This window comes from Sitophilus oryzae, unplaced genomic scaffold (genome assembly GCF_002938485.1).
Source record: "Sitophilus oryzae breed Bouriz unplaced genomic scaffold, Soryzae_2.0 scaffold_1716_pilon_pilon, whole genome shotgun sequence".
In the NCBI taxonomy this organism is placed as follows: domain Eukaryota; kingdom Metazoa; phylum Arthropoda; class Insecta; order Coleoptera; family Curculionidae; genus Sitophilus; species Sitophilus oryzae.
Window position 1 is genome coordinate 1,272,452 of NW_022146409.1, and position 14,856 is coordinate 1,287,307.

The 14,856-nt window shown below is 29.1% G+C and overlaps 1 protein-coding gene across 1 annotated transcript in view; it reads right to left on the reverse strand.

Moving 5' to 3' along the window:
- Positions 1 to 14,856, reverse strand: part of LOC115881345 (tachykinin-like peptides receptor 86C) — a 164,646-nt gene that overhangs the window by 49,638 nt on the left and 100,152 nt on the right. The gene's annotated exons all lie outside the window — the stretch shown is intronic.

The window sequence follows — 14,856 nt, forward strand, 5'->3', positions numbered from 1 at the left end:
GGTACATCACTAGGTATAAAATTTAGTACTAATTCCAAACCTGTAGTTGTGGTTGTGACATATTCTGATGTGTTTCTGGCAATTTAAAATAAATTAATATTTAAACAAACATTTCTGGCTTTCCTGACAGGAGTGTGAACACAAATTTAATAAAGGTATAATGTGGATTCAATTCAATTTGTGATTAACTGTACTGAAATAAAAACAAATTAATAGAAATGGGGTGATCTATCAACTATAACATGAAACGCATCATCCTATTTCCAAGTCTTCTATTAATTTCACTTATTAAACAACTATAATAATCTTGATAATTCTAGGAACTCTCAGATACCGTCAAAACATGAAAAGAAAAATTCACTTGCTATAGTTCTTACGTCCCTTTAACTGAAATATAAGAAACAGGGGAGTTAATATTCGGACTGAGAAAGTTTATAAAATATCTTTAAGTAAAATCTCTTCGGATCTGCGGTAAAATACCTTTATTCTTATTAAGTAATTTCAATAATCTATGTTTTTATCTATGATTTATGATAACCACCTAATAACCTAACTTTAACGTCAACTTGACAATCCTGAAAAATGTTATTGTTAACCAAAGAGTAAATCAATTTCTGAATTCGCTAACGCCAACTTATTTTTCATTAAAAAAAACTACCAATTTTCGTAACAAGGTCGGCCATATTGAGGAACTTTTAAAAGAATTGTACTATACTAATAAAACAAATTTGCTTAACGGACAGCTTAAGGTGTCGGGAGGTATATCTCTTCCCGTTGTCGCAAAAAAAACAAGTATCAAGAAACGCTATTAAAGAAATCCTATTTAAAATATCTAAATACAACTACGTCTATTATAGAGACGTCTATTATAAACCTTTGACCAAAGAATATACCTAGCTAGAAAAAGAATGGACTCTGCCATACTGAAAAATGATCCTACAGAAGTGGCGCCATCGATTGAGTAGGGCTTGTTTTAAATGGATCGAAGCGCGGGCTTTTTAAATGAGTGTATTTATTGAATTTTGCTCTAAAATAATTAAATTTGATTATTAAATCTTATTTTTTACACAAATTCAACAATACTAATAACAAGTATCGTTGTGATGTGTAAAAAATAAGATTTAACAGTATAATTTATACAATTATTAAATAAAATTAAAGCCAAACATGTGAAATATTATTTATTATGTAAAGTTTTTATGTATAAGTCAAATATTCAAACATCATTTATTATAATAAAACAAGACCAACGTAATACGCCCAAAGTTTTGTAAATGGAGTAAATATAAATAGGTACTTAAATGATGGCAAAAATAAAAGAATTACATTATATTTTTAGGGCCACAAACAAAAGGAATTGTCTAATTAAAACACATATAACAAATTATAGTTTGAAAAACGTTTGTTAATCATTTATTTGATACTACTATGATTGGCGCTATGACAACGACAATATTTTTTGAGAATTTGACAATAATATGACAATGGCCGTTGGAAACTACGGAAACTACAAAAAAATTCTGATTTAACGCCATCTGGCAAAAACTAGTAGCAACTTCTTAACCTAAAAATTAATTGCACTACCACCTAGTGGCTAGGGCTGGAACTATTTTATTTGAGATTTCCGTGGAAACGGTGGAACCGCTTTTGCTATTTCACTTTCCCGCCCCTGCCTTTGACGTTCTGTTAAAATTATATTATATGAAGTTCAAAATTAACATTTACTTAATGAGGTAAAACCTTTGAATAAGAAGACTAAGGAAGGAGCATAATTCTATCCATGTATTCATGCATGGTGGGCGGAAAAGCCACCATAAAAGCTCTCTAGGGTGGGGATCCTTGACAGTTCTGTTTGACGATTCATTTGACACATTTGAATTTGATTTGAAATTTTGTGGATTTGTCAGTCTTTACGGAGCTTATTTTATGTTATTTATTATTTATTCTACTACTGATAGTTGTATAAAGGTAGTAAATCTAGATGGAAATTGTGGCAGAACTTAAATTAACAGTGACACTATCGCGATTTATCGAAAAAGACTCTAAAATAGTTGGTTGTGTAGCGTACGGTAGATCTCGGCAAAAATCGAGTGAAATAATGGAACAACTTTTCGGTAGTAAGTGACTATATAATATACATACGTGTAGTAAACCGATCATTTATGAAATTCACTTAAATTAACTAATTATATATTTTTTCTTGGATTTTCGCTTTTATTTACTACTTGTCAAAGATTAGATGTCAAAAAATTTAGATACGTCAATTTGATTTACCAGCTTCAGTAGTGTTTGTGTTAATAAATAATTATTATAACTTATCTATTTTTATTAGAATTATATATTTTTATAACAATTTTAATAACTACCAACATTTATTCACAACGTAAAATAAAACAACAAATTATTGAGTCTACCCCACGTCTACCCACATCATAGTTTTACATTTTTTAAATAAAATTAGAACGACACTGATAAACCGGAATTTAAGTCGGGCATATTTGAGGCCCATCGCGGTGTACCTTTGAATAAGAAGACTAAGGAAGGAGCATATCAAAAATCTTAGGTACACCGCGATGGGCCTCAAATATGGCCGACTTAAATTCCGGTTTATCAGTGTCGTTCTAATTTTATTTAAAAAATGTAAGGGTAGACGTGTGGTAGACTCAATATTGTTGTTTTATTTTACGTTGTGAATAAATGTTGACGGTAGTTGTTAAAATTGTTATAAAAATATATAATTCTTAATAAAAATAGATAAGATATAATAAGTATTTATTAACACAAACATCCGATACGCTACTGAAGCAAGTAATCAAATAACGTATCTAAATTATTTTGACATCTAATCTTTGACAAGTAATAAATAAAGCTAAAATACAGAAAATATATATGAATTGAGTTAATTCTAAGTGAATTTCATAAATGATCGGTTTATCACGTATGTATATTATATCAGTCACTACTAGCGAAAAGTTGTTCCATTATTTCACTAAATTTTTGCCGAGATCTACAGCACGCTACGCACAACCAACTATTCGCGAGTCGTCACTCGATAAAGCGATAGTGCCACTGGGCTTAATTTAAGTTCTGCCACAATTTCCATCTAGATTTACTACCTTTATACAACTATCAGTAGTAGAATAAATAATAAATAACATAAAATAAGCTCCGTAAAGACTGACAAATCCACAAAATTTCAAATCAAATTCAAATGTGTCAAATGAATCGTCAAACAGAACTGTCAACGATCCCCACCCTAGAGAGCTTTTATGGTGGCTTTTCCGCCCACCATGCATGAATACATGGATAGCATTATGCTCCTTCCTTAGTCTTTTTATTCAAAGCGGTGTACCTAAGATTTTTGATATGCTCCTTCCTTAGTCTTCTTATTCAAAGGGTAAAACTAAAACTTTCTGTACAGGGTCCGGCAATAGTGCATCGGGCTCCTAGAATAAAAAAAACTTAGGGATTTTGGATAAGTGCAAACTTATCAAATAAAGTTTGTACTTATACAAATAAAGTATGTACTAGGATGTATTTCAGAAAAATATTTTAATTTCTAAAGGGTGGCTCAAAAAAGTGTGAGTGGATCGAGATGATTTTTTTTTAAAATAAAACACCCTATATATTATTGCATTTTTGTTTTCCTTTTAGATCACTTTACATAATACTAAGATATGAGTACATATATTTTGATAGTTTCAGAGATCTTAATAAATAAATAAAAAATATATGTTTTCATCCATTCTTGAAAATATTATTAAAAATACAAGAACTATCCTGAAAGCAAAACCGAGAGCAAAACTATATTAGGTATTTACTTTAGATGGTCTGTATTTATTTTGCTATAAATATGGTAATCGTAATTTATACAGGATGTACAAAATTCTACGCCGAACTTTCTAAAATAAAATAATTTTTCTTTGTTTTTTTTTTCAAACGGAACACCCTCTATATTGTTTTTTCAGTAAATGGAGAATTATAAAATGAACATTTTTAGTATTTAGAGTATTTCAAAATTTTTAACGTTTTCGCAGATATTCGCGGTTTTATGTTTCGTATGCCATTTTCCACAGTAAATTTTTATCAAAGCCACCCAATGATTTTTCTCTCGTATTTTACCATTGAAAGAACCATGTGAAATAATACCTCGTGTATCTGTGAAACGATTAAAAAATTTTAAATACTTTAAATAAAAAAATATTCGTCTTTTAACTCTCTACCTAATAAAAAAATACAGGGTGTTTCATTAAAAAAAAACAAAGAAAAATTATTTTATATTTTAGAAAGTTTGGCGTAGAGTTTGTATGACTAAACACCCTGTATGATTTAAGATTACGATATTTATAACAAAGTATGTATAGACCATCTAAAGTAAATATCTAATAAAATTTTTGATTTCAGGACAGGTTTGTAATACTTTTTGTAAGGAAGGTATAAAAAATATATATATTTTTTATTTCTTTATTAATATCTCTGAAATTATCGAAATAATATATTTACTCATATCTCAGAATTATGTAAAGTTGGTCAAATTAAGGTCGGTTAAGGAAGCCAAAAATGTAATAATATATACAGGGTGTATTATTTAAAAAAATCATCCATATTCACTTATTTTCCCGAAATACATCCTCGAACATATGTACTTAAATCAAAATTCTTAAGTTTTCTATTCTAGGAGCTACAGATGGCCGGCGCACTACTGCCGGGCCCTGTATATGATTATTTTTACTTATGTTTATTAAAATCAAAGAAGCGACAGCCATACAGTACTAACCTCTACAGGTGTCTATGACAGCCATACATTACTAACCTTCAACCAAGATGTGTGTGAGGAATACATTTTATATTTGATATGATTAAAAAGCCTCTTTTATTTGTTGTTTAGAGGCTATCGGTTCTTTCATCATGATTTTTGTGTTGTTGAAACCTATATACTCTGTGCCCTGTGTCCCATGAAAGCTGACAAGTCTTAGATTTGTGAAAATGACCTTCTTTAAATAATCTTTATATTCTTTAATTCGAACAATGGCCTGGATGTTTCACCTGATCACACAGTTTTGAAGGATAGTCTTTCGTATATTGTTTTCTTATTCTTTTTTGTCAGAAACGCCTCATGTATGGAATTGTATTATTATATTGTGTATTGTCATTATTATTATTGTCATCAGTTACATCACTCACGGCAAGTCAAAAGCTTGTAGGTAATAATAATATACATACAATATATTAAGATCATTTTTCTGTATCAATGGCTTCATCGATACTGCAGTAGTACCTTATATGTTATCCAATTATCAAAGTAAGATAAATATTGAAGCACGAATCAAGCCACGAGGCCCATTAGAATAAGATTAATTTGCCGTTGCTACAGATCGACAATATTTAGACTAAACCTTGAATTTTAACGGGGAACGTCTATTTCAAAGGCGAAATCTAAAGGCTATTAATTTGCAGCAGCCCTTTGAACGGTTGCGTGTAAAATAGCTCTGAACGCACCCATTCGAACAATGAGAGGCCACTTGGCTTTCATCGATTTGTTGACGTTTGAACCGATATCTGAGATTTAATAAAGGAGTTCCTAGACAGTGATGATAACAATGAGCGGAAGACTGGTCGGAATTAAAGACAAAGAAGTCATTTTTTCAATATACAGTGTGTCCTAAAAAGTTGGCAAAAATCGTAAAAAAAATTTTTTATTCAATAAGTGAAAAAATTTAATGGAATCAATTCAGGATGTCTGATAATACTAGTAAATCATTTTTACATAATATATCATGTCAGAATTCTTATGGAAGTAATTTAAAAAAATGCCCTTTAAACATGTGAAAAGTAAAATATCCTCTACACTTTCACCCAAATTTTTTACGAAATATTTCTGGAAATACTTTCAGAAGTAAGAGCAAATATACGCCTATGTTATAAAAAATAGTTCCCACGTTTCCTGAAATAGATCGAGACAGAGATAGTGATTGGTTGTTGTGAAATAAGACGAAGCAATCAAGGTCAAACGTTGTGGTGGCTTCAGAAAATTAAGTAAACATGGAGTTACCGATGGTAGATTAAATTGGCTATTCCTCTAAGGTTACACAAGAATATTTAGTATCATTGTCTAACATTATTAATTACAATATAGCAAAAAAATATATTTCCAAAACTTAAAATCGTAAAACTGCAGGGCAATACGCAGTGACTAACTGTTCTGACGGTCTGCCTTTTATAGGTTATAATCCACGATGTTGGTTCAACTACTAAAAAATCGTCTAATTATTTCTTATTTTTGAATGGATATCAAACCATGTTGTTATTATAATATATGAAAGTATCTTTAATTGACATCGGGCAAATCAATAATTTTCCAAATTAGTTTGATATATTGATGATGTTGCCAGTATTAATCATCAAACATTACTACTGTTCTATTAATCAATTATGGCCACGTAAACAAACATAACATATATAATTTTATATACTAATTCATTATAATAAAATTAAATAATAAACATATTGTAATTATTCCTGCAGATTGAGTGAAAAGTTTTGTTCTTAAATATCTACTCTACTTACAGTTGAGGGTTGGAACCTTTGGTGTTAAACAGCAAAATAAAAACACTAAATCACCACAATACACCAAAACACTTTTACTTTTACACTGGACGCGCGTTTCGCTAACCATGTTAGAATCATCAGCAGATGATTATAAACTAAAGTACAATCTACAAGTTGAGCGTTTATATACTCGCCCAGTGGGCACCGAGTGGGCGTGGCAAAAACTAGCCAACCGAGTCAGAGCCAACTGAGCGTAACAGTTAGATTTCCGCCACTAGAGTAGTAGGAACAAAGAACTTGAAGGAATTGGACCGTTGTCTCTGTTCATACTATCTTTACATTTATTAATTCTGATGCTTTCATATGCATCTAATTGCCTGTAATTTTGAGACTTGTTTAATTAATTTTAAATTATTAAGATCTACACAATGCCTTTATCAACAATATGTTCGGCAACGCAAGATTTATCCGGTCTACCATATCTTATCTGAGCTAAATGTTTTTTAAATCTAGTTAATATTGATCTTCTAGTTTGCCCAACATATTTCTGATTACAATCTTTACAAGAAATTTCATAAATACCTGACCTTTCCAGTGGAGTTGTTTTATCCTTTGGATTACCTAATAATTATTGTAATTTATTATTAGCACTATACACAAGTTTATAATTGACATTCTTAAAAATTCCTTTTAGACCACGGGATAACTCTCTATCAAACGGCATTAAAAAATATTTAGACGTATCTTTCTCCACTTGAAAAGTCGAATTTTCAGAAATCATTAACCTATACCTACGTTTTCTAATTAATTTATCAACTAGTGAAGGAGAATATCCATTACACTCAGCTACATCCCTAATATTGTGTTCTATTTCATATCTTTCGTTGGAAAGTGGGAAACTAAGTAATCTATGAACTAAGAAATTTAAACTAGCCATTTTATGTTCAACACTATGATATGATTCATTAGGAATATATCTGCGTGTGGTCGTATTTTTCCTATAGATATCAAATTCCAGGCAATTATTAATATTTCTAATAACTAATACATCTAGAAATGGTAATCTGTCGTTGTTCTCAATTTCATGCGTAAATTTAATGGAAGGAAAACGATTATTTAACTTAGAAATAAAATTATCTATGGTGTCTGAATGTGTGTCAAAAACAGCAAAAATATCATCCACATACCTAAACCAAACTCTTGGAAAATACTCAAACTGATTCTTAGCCTCCACTTCAAACCTGAATGTTCTTCAAAACCTCGGTGCCCACTGGGCGAGTATATAAACGCTCAACTTGTAGATTGTACTTTAGTTCATAATCATCTGCTGATGATGCTAACATGGTTAGCGAAGCGCGCGTCCAGTGTAAAAGTAAAAGTGTTTTGGTGTATTGTGGTGATTTAGTGTTTTTATTTTGCTATCTACTCTACATTATTATAAACGCGTGTTCAAATATTGATCTTGTGGAATATATATCAACATAAAACGAGCTGTAATTAACAAAATATCATCGTAAGAACAGCTATTTTAGAAACGTCCAGGTTTACTTATTCCACTGAGAAAAAAAGTCCTTTGCCTCGGGTACAGATACCGTTATGTTTTAGAAATAGCTCAAAACGAAAAAAGAAATTAAACGAGGTAACACGAAACGCCAAAAATATCCCCCCACGCCCTCCTCACAAGTAATTTTCAGGCGCTTTTAAGAATAGAAAGTAGGTCGAGGTAAACCGATGTGAGTCAAGATAACTGGAAATAAACCGAAATGCGAAAAAGTTGGGCGACGAAACGCGACCTTGACCTGCTTCGAAGAGTTCTCCGCATAGTGTAGAGGCTATTTTACTTTTCATGCTTCTGTTTCCGAGGCAACATACCCAGCAGTGTGAATCTATAGACTCGTTAGTAAGAAATTTCTTGCCTAGCTTATATATTTTCAACCGATTAATAAAATACTCAAAAGAATATATGTTAAAAGAATAGCACTGCAGGATTTTTTGAAGTAACAGATTGACTTTTTATCTACAATAGAGAACCAGGTCGAAAATGTTGGTTTAAACTTTTGTTTTCTATCTGTGTTGTTTCTATTTCAGAGATTTATACACTTTTTAATTCCTTTTTTTGTGGGGTATAAAAAACCAAGAAACTATAAACGCTTATTACTTTTGTTTTTTTTTATATACATAGCATATAAGTATTATTATTTTTTTCTTTTTGAATGTTAGTTTTTAAATTTAGACCTTAAGAGGGTTTTCTAAAGTTTTGTGTCGCTCGTCATTCAAGTCCTCATCATAACTAACTGGGCTTGTTACTGAAAATACCTAAACTTTACTTGTTATAAAGAATTCTTATATAATCTAAGAATTATGTTACTTCGGTACATAAGAGAATTATTTGTATTTCGCATGATTTAAGTAATTCTTTTTGCAAACAAATTTACTATATCTTTAAAAACTTTTAATTGAATCAGTAAAGTGTACTAACCACTCTGACCAATAGATAAATATTTGCCTCACCAACCGTAAGATATTTTTGGTTCTATGGCTGCTATTATTTGCTATCTAATTCATAGCAAAAGGGACTCTTATTTTAATTAACAAGTAAATTTTTATTTTTGTCATTTTTTGTATAAAATCTGTCGAAGTCTTACCTGGCTCGTTAGAAAAATTATTGGGGGAAAAATTATTACTTATAAATAACTAAAGTATGAATGTATTAAACCGAATAAAGAGATATAAGCTCAATATCGATTTAGCTATATACTACGTATTTTCTCTACTTGTGTACTCGATATATTTATTCTCCTCTGGCAGAATAAATCATTCTTATATTTGTGAGAATCGACTTTACTTTATTTATTGCTAAAAAAGAAAGCTGTAAAATATGATTGATGGCCAAAAGGTTAGTTTCATTTGGCTTGCGTTAATATATTCTTTCTTTTGTGTAGAGGTTTCCAGGAAAATAAATACTAATATTCCAAGATGTCCATGTGAGATGGTATAAAATGGTATTAAATATATTATAATCATTAATCACATATAGTTTTACAAGATTCAACACTTTATTCACAAATGTTTCTTTTCAAAGAACTTTTTGTGAATAACTATCTTTCTATCTTTTCATCCTAACCATCTTTCTTTTTTATTTTTTTATCTCATCTCAGTATTAATTTAGAGCAGGGTTGGGAAAAATCATGATTTAAAAAAAATCAAAAAAATCAGTTTTTTTTATTTAAATCAGATTTTTTTTATTTAAATCAGATTTTTTTGATTTTTATAGAAAACATTATTTAAATCGGATTTCCAAATAATTAGGACTTAATTCTAATTAAATTCCTATCCTAAATGGCTAAATCTTCATAACTCTGCCCAATATTGACAACATTAATAATTCTACGGCGCGTGTCATTTGCCCAGACATCAGTCACCAATATATTCTGCAAAAAAAGTCGCTCGCTTCAGATCAAAAAGATTTTTTTTGAAATGCCACAAGTGTATTAATTTTTGTAATTTCAACGCCTAGGCATAAAAGTAGAGCACTTTTTCGCCTAAGCACAAAAGAACAAAAATATATTATTAAACTGATATTAAGCGTCAATTTCAACGAGTGTACAAATTGTTACTCGATTACTTACAAGGCATTACTTTTTATATTATTTGCAAGGTTTGGAACTGATTAAAAAATTATTTGTAATGTTTAATTTGTAAAAATATAGTATATTCTGCTCGGAGTAAAAATGTACTTTGTGCCTCCCTGTTTACGCTAGTCCGTCAAACGTACAACATCGTCAAAAAAAGTATAATTTTTACTCCTTACTCCTTACACAATACACTATTATTCGGAAATAGTCTTAAGTCGAAAATGAAATTACTATTATCTTTTGTCAAAGTGTAAAATAAAAAGATATAAAACAGCATATTTTCTGACAACGATTTGAAGATATAGTCTAATATCAAAAGAACCTTTTTCTGCACTAGAGGTTGCGAATGAATTGTATTCGAACAGCATTTTTTTGTCACTTGTACATAAATTTCAAAATAAATCCCTACCCTTTAGAAGTCTAATGGATTCACACGAAATTACTTCAAAAATCGATCCAACATTTTAATTGATAAATAGATATGTAGTAGGTTAGTAGGTATATGTGTTATACAAATCATTTTTTATATAGTTTTATAACATTTACAACTTTTTTCGATTTATTAAACGTATTTAAACGTTACAATAGTAAGTGTAACATTTTATTTAACGAATAGATATAGGAAATATATGTTATAGAAATATTTTTTATAGTTTTCTAGGATACATTTTTATAACTTTTACAGTTACTTTTCGATTTATTGTAAAGTTTAAAAAAAATGATTTTTTGATTTAAATCACATGATTAAAATTTAAAAAAATACTTGATTTAAATCACGATTTAAATCATGATTTAAATCATTTGATTTAAATCATTTGATTTAAATCATGCCAACCCTGATTTAGACGTTACTAAATTGTTCAAATATTAAATAATTAATATTACAATGAAACAAAATTATTATTGTCTCTTCGAAAACGGTAAACATTAATGAATAAAAATATAACTTTGGATTGACATTATACACTCAGATGCAAAAAGAAACGCAACGGAGAAATTTTTGGTCAAATTTAAAGTGTTATATTTTTGTTATTTTTAGCTCCATTTTCATGAATTTTTTAGCAAGCTGTATATAAATTATATCAACTTTAATTTGTAAACTCAGTTTTTTATAAACTTTAGTATTTGGCAGATTAACAGGGTTAAACGAGAGGTTGTTTTTTTACCTCAACTTTAAAACACCCTGTGCAATCATTTCGTGTGTAAAAATGTTTCTAAAATATAATTTTACGGTTAGAGCCATATCTCCTGAGCATTTTGTTTTTTGGATCATTTCAATAAATGCCTTGGTTAATTTTTAAGAGTGAAATGAACTTGCCACCAACAATTTGCAATTTTTTCAATTATTATATCTTTTTGAAGTTATTTTTCAATGTTTCAAGGCGGCTTTGGTGATTATTGTGAACTATGTTGTTTACGGTTAAGGTCCGATATCCGGTTAATGTCGCCATTACCCGGTTAATCTCGAGAATAACATACAACAAAACAGCCAAAAACATAACCTAACCGAAACATTAGCATGTTAATGTCGACATTAACCGGACATCGGACTTTAACCGTAACATATATACCACTACGAACTGCCCATCATGTTTGACGTTTGGGAAAGCAATATTATACAGGGTTGTTCACCACATACGACACGGAGTATTGTAGCTAAACGATTAGATTTTAACAAATTGTAAGTTTTCGGTTCGTTGAAGGACTATTAGAGCTACAATTTAAAAATATTTTTTCACGATACAGAGTGTCCCAAATTAATAAAAAATATCAAAGTTGTATTTTTTTTAAATGGAACACCCTGTATATTATTACATTTTTAGTTTCTATGATTAAAATAAAGGTAAATTTGATTAAAGTTTATCATACTTAAATTTTACTGTTTTCGAAATATTTTCAATTTTTTGAAATTGCAGTAAATATTTTAGAGCTTCATTTCTACAAGGTTGTCAAACTTTTTAATACTAAATATTTACTGAAATTTATTTATTGATCAGTTATTGTGTTGCAATCATAAAAATAATACCACTTCATACAGAGTGTCGAAAAATTTATTTTAAATAATTCCTAGCTTTAAACAGCAATAACTTGTTTAATTTAAATGGCATACCCTATATATTTTAAGAGAATCAGATGCACGATTTAAATGTCTATCAAATAGTATTTTTACCTATACCTTCAAGTTTTTGTAGAAAATGCATTTTTTTATAATTTAGACCTCATTTATCAATATATCCATGGAATATTGACATTTTAGATTGTTTTTAAAGCAACAAACGTACAAAATGTACAGGTGCTAAAAACTATAATATTTCTAGCCCATTTGTATACAAAAAGAAAACCATTTAAATCTTTATAAAAATGTATACCATTAACTAAATATACCACCATTATTTCCGCACAAATATTAATTAACTACATACTTAATTGTGTTAGTTAATAAATTATTCTAAATAAATGTGGATTTCAATTAGAAATCAATATAAGAATAAGGTATGAAAATGAACGTCTCTGTTGTGATAAATGAGCATTCGTCAAAAAATTAAATAAAATTTATAAGGTGTTGTTACTTTGTACCACACACTCTCTAATACACATACAAAATTAAGTTTTTTAGTGTTTGGAGCAATTATTATTAATCAACGCAAACAGTCAATTAATGTCCTTTGAATACTTTATTATATTAATTGGTCCCCTTTTACATATGTATTATTATATTAATTGGTCCCCTTATACAAATATTTAAAGAGTTTTTTTTTATTTTTTAATGAAATAATCGAACTATATCGACAATTTTAGTATCTGTACTCTTACTACTACATTATAAATGAGGTATAAATTATAAGAAAATGCATGCTTAATCTACGAAAATTTGAAGAGATAGGTAAAAAATGGTATAATAGAATTTGATACACAAATAAATTGTGCATCTAATTCTCATAAAATATACAGGGTGTTCTATTTAAATTAAACAAGTTATTGCCGCTTAAATCTAGTAATAATTTAAAATAAATTTTTAGACACTCTGTATAAGGTAGTGTAATTTTTATTATTGCAACACAAAATTTGATAAATAGAAATACTTTATTACAATATTTCGGTTTAAAAACTTAAATACGCCTAGAGAAATGAAGCATTAAAATTATTACTGTATTTTGACAAAAACCAAAATATTTCAAAAACGGTAAGATTAAAATGCGGTAAACCTTAATCAAATTTACCTTTATTTTAATCGTAGAAACTAAAAATGTAATGATATACAGGGTGTTCCGTTTAAAAAAATAAAACTTTGATATTTTTTATTTATTCGGGACACTCTGTATCTTGTAAAAATATTTTTAAATTGTAGATCTAATAGTCCTTCTACGAACCCAAAACTTACAATTTGCAAAAATCTAATCGTTTAGCTACAATACTCCGTGTCGTATGTGGTGAACAACCCTGTATATTATATTGCAAAGGAAGGCAATAAATATTAGGGTATTTTTTTTTCTGTTTGTATATGAATTTTTATGACCGATGGTTTTTAATATTGTTAGTTCTGTTATCGTTATGAATATTTATCAAAACCAGACCTAAAAAGTAATTATAATTGAAAAAATTGCACATTGATGGTGATCAGTTCATTTCACTCTTAAAAATTAACCAAAGAATGTATTGACATGAATCAAAAAACAAAATGCCCAGGAGTCATGGTTCTGATCGAAAAATTATATTTTACGAAAATTTACACACAAAATTATTGTACAGGGTGCTTTAAAGTTAGGGTAAAAAACAACCCCTTGATTAACTCTGTATAATATGTCAAATACTAAAGTTTATAAAAAAATTAGCTTACGAATTAAAGTTGATATAATTATATACAGTTTGCTAAAAAAATCATGAAGACAGGGCTAAAATTAACAAAAATATAACACTTTAAATTTGACCAAAATTTTTGCCGTTGCGTTTTTTTGCATCTGAGTGTATTTAAACTTACAAACTTACTATAAAGTTACTCTAATGTTAAAGTAATCTAATCATTTATGTGGCAAGGGTCAGTTTTAATGGTAATGCTAAATATGCAGGTGGCCAGTTAATCTTGATATTTTCTACGACAGTCCGTTTTATAGATTGTATTAAACATAATTCTAAAGGAGATAGGGTCAAGATAGACAAAATATCAAATCTTAAATGGAGTAGATATTATATTGCGACCTTTAGAAATCTTGTAGTCCTTTTATAATTTCTAGGTTACATTCTCTAGTCATATCTTTTTTGAAAAGTCTAATAACTTGGACATTGAACTCCCTATACCGTGTGCGTCTCAAAAGTAACTCATATAACTTTTTTATTTTTTCAGTTAAAAAACTGAGATTTGGTACGTTAGTATACGATATAAATAAGGATTGATTGACGTATTCAATTGTTTTTGGCCACCTCCTGTTTCACCGGAAATGTACTCTTAATTTTACCTGCACTTAAATGGAACCCTCAGTATATTTTTACTTTATTCGATAGAAAATGACACTCTGGATAGAATGACGTATAATATATCCCCTTTTGACATTTTAGCATATGGTTTATTTGAAATTATAACATGCGGTTCATAACGACAATTTGACTCAAAATACCAAGTGATACCAATTTTTTTGTAAAAAAATACTTTTTCCAAATGTGCTAATGAGCCGCC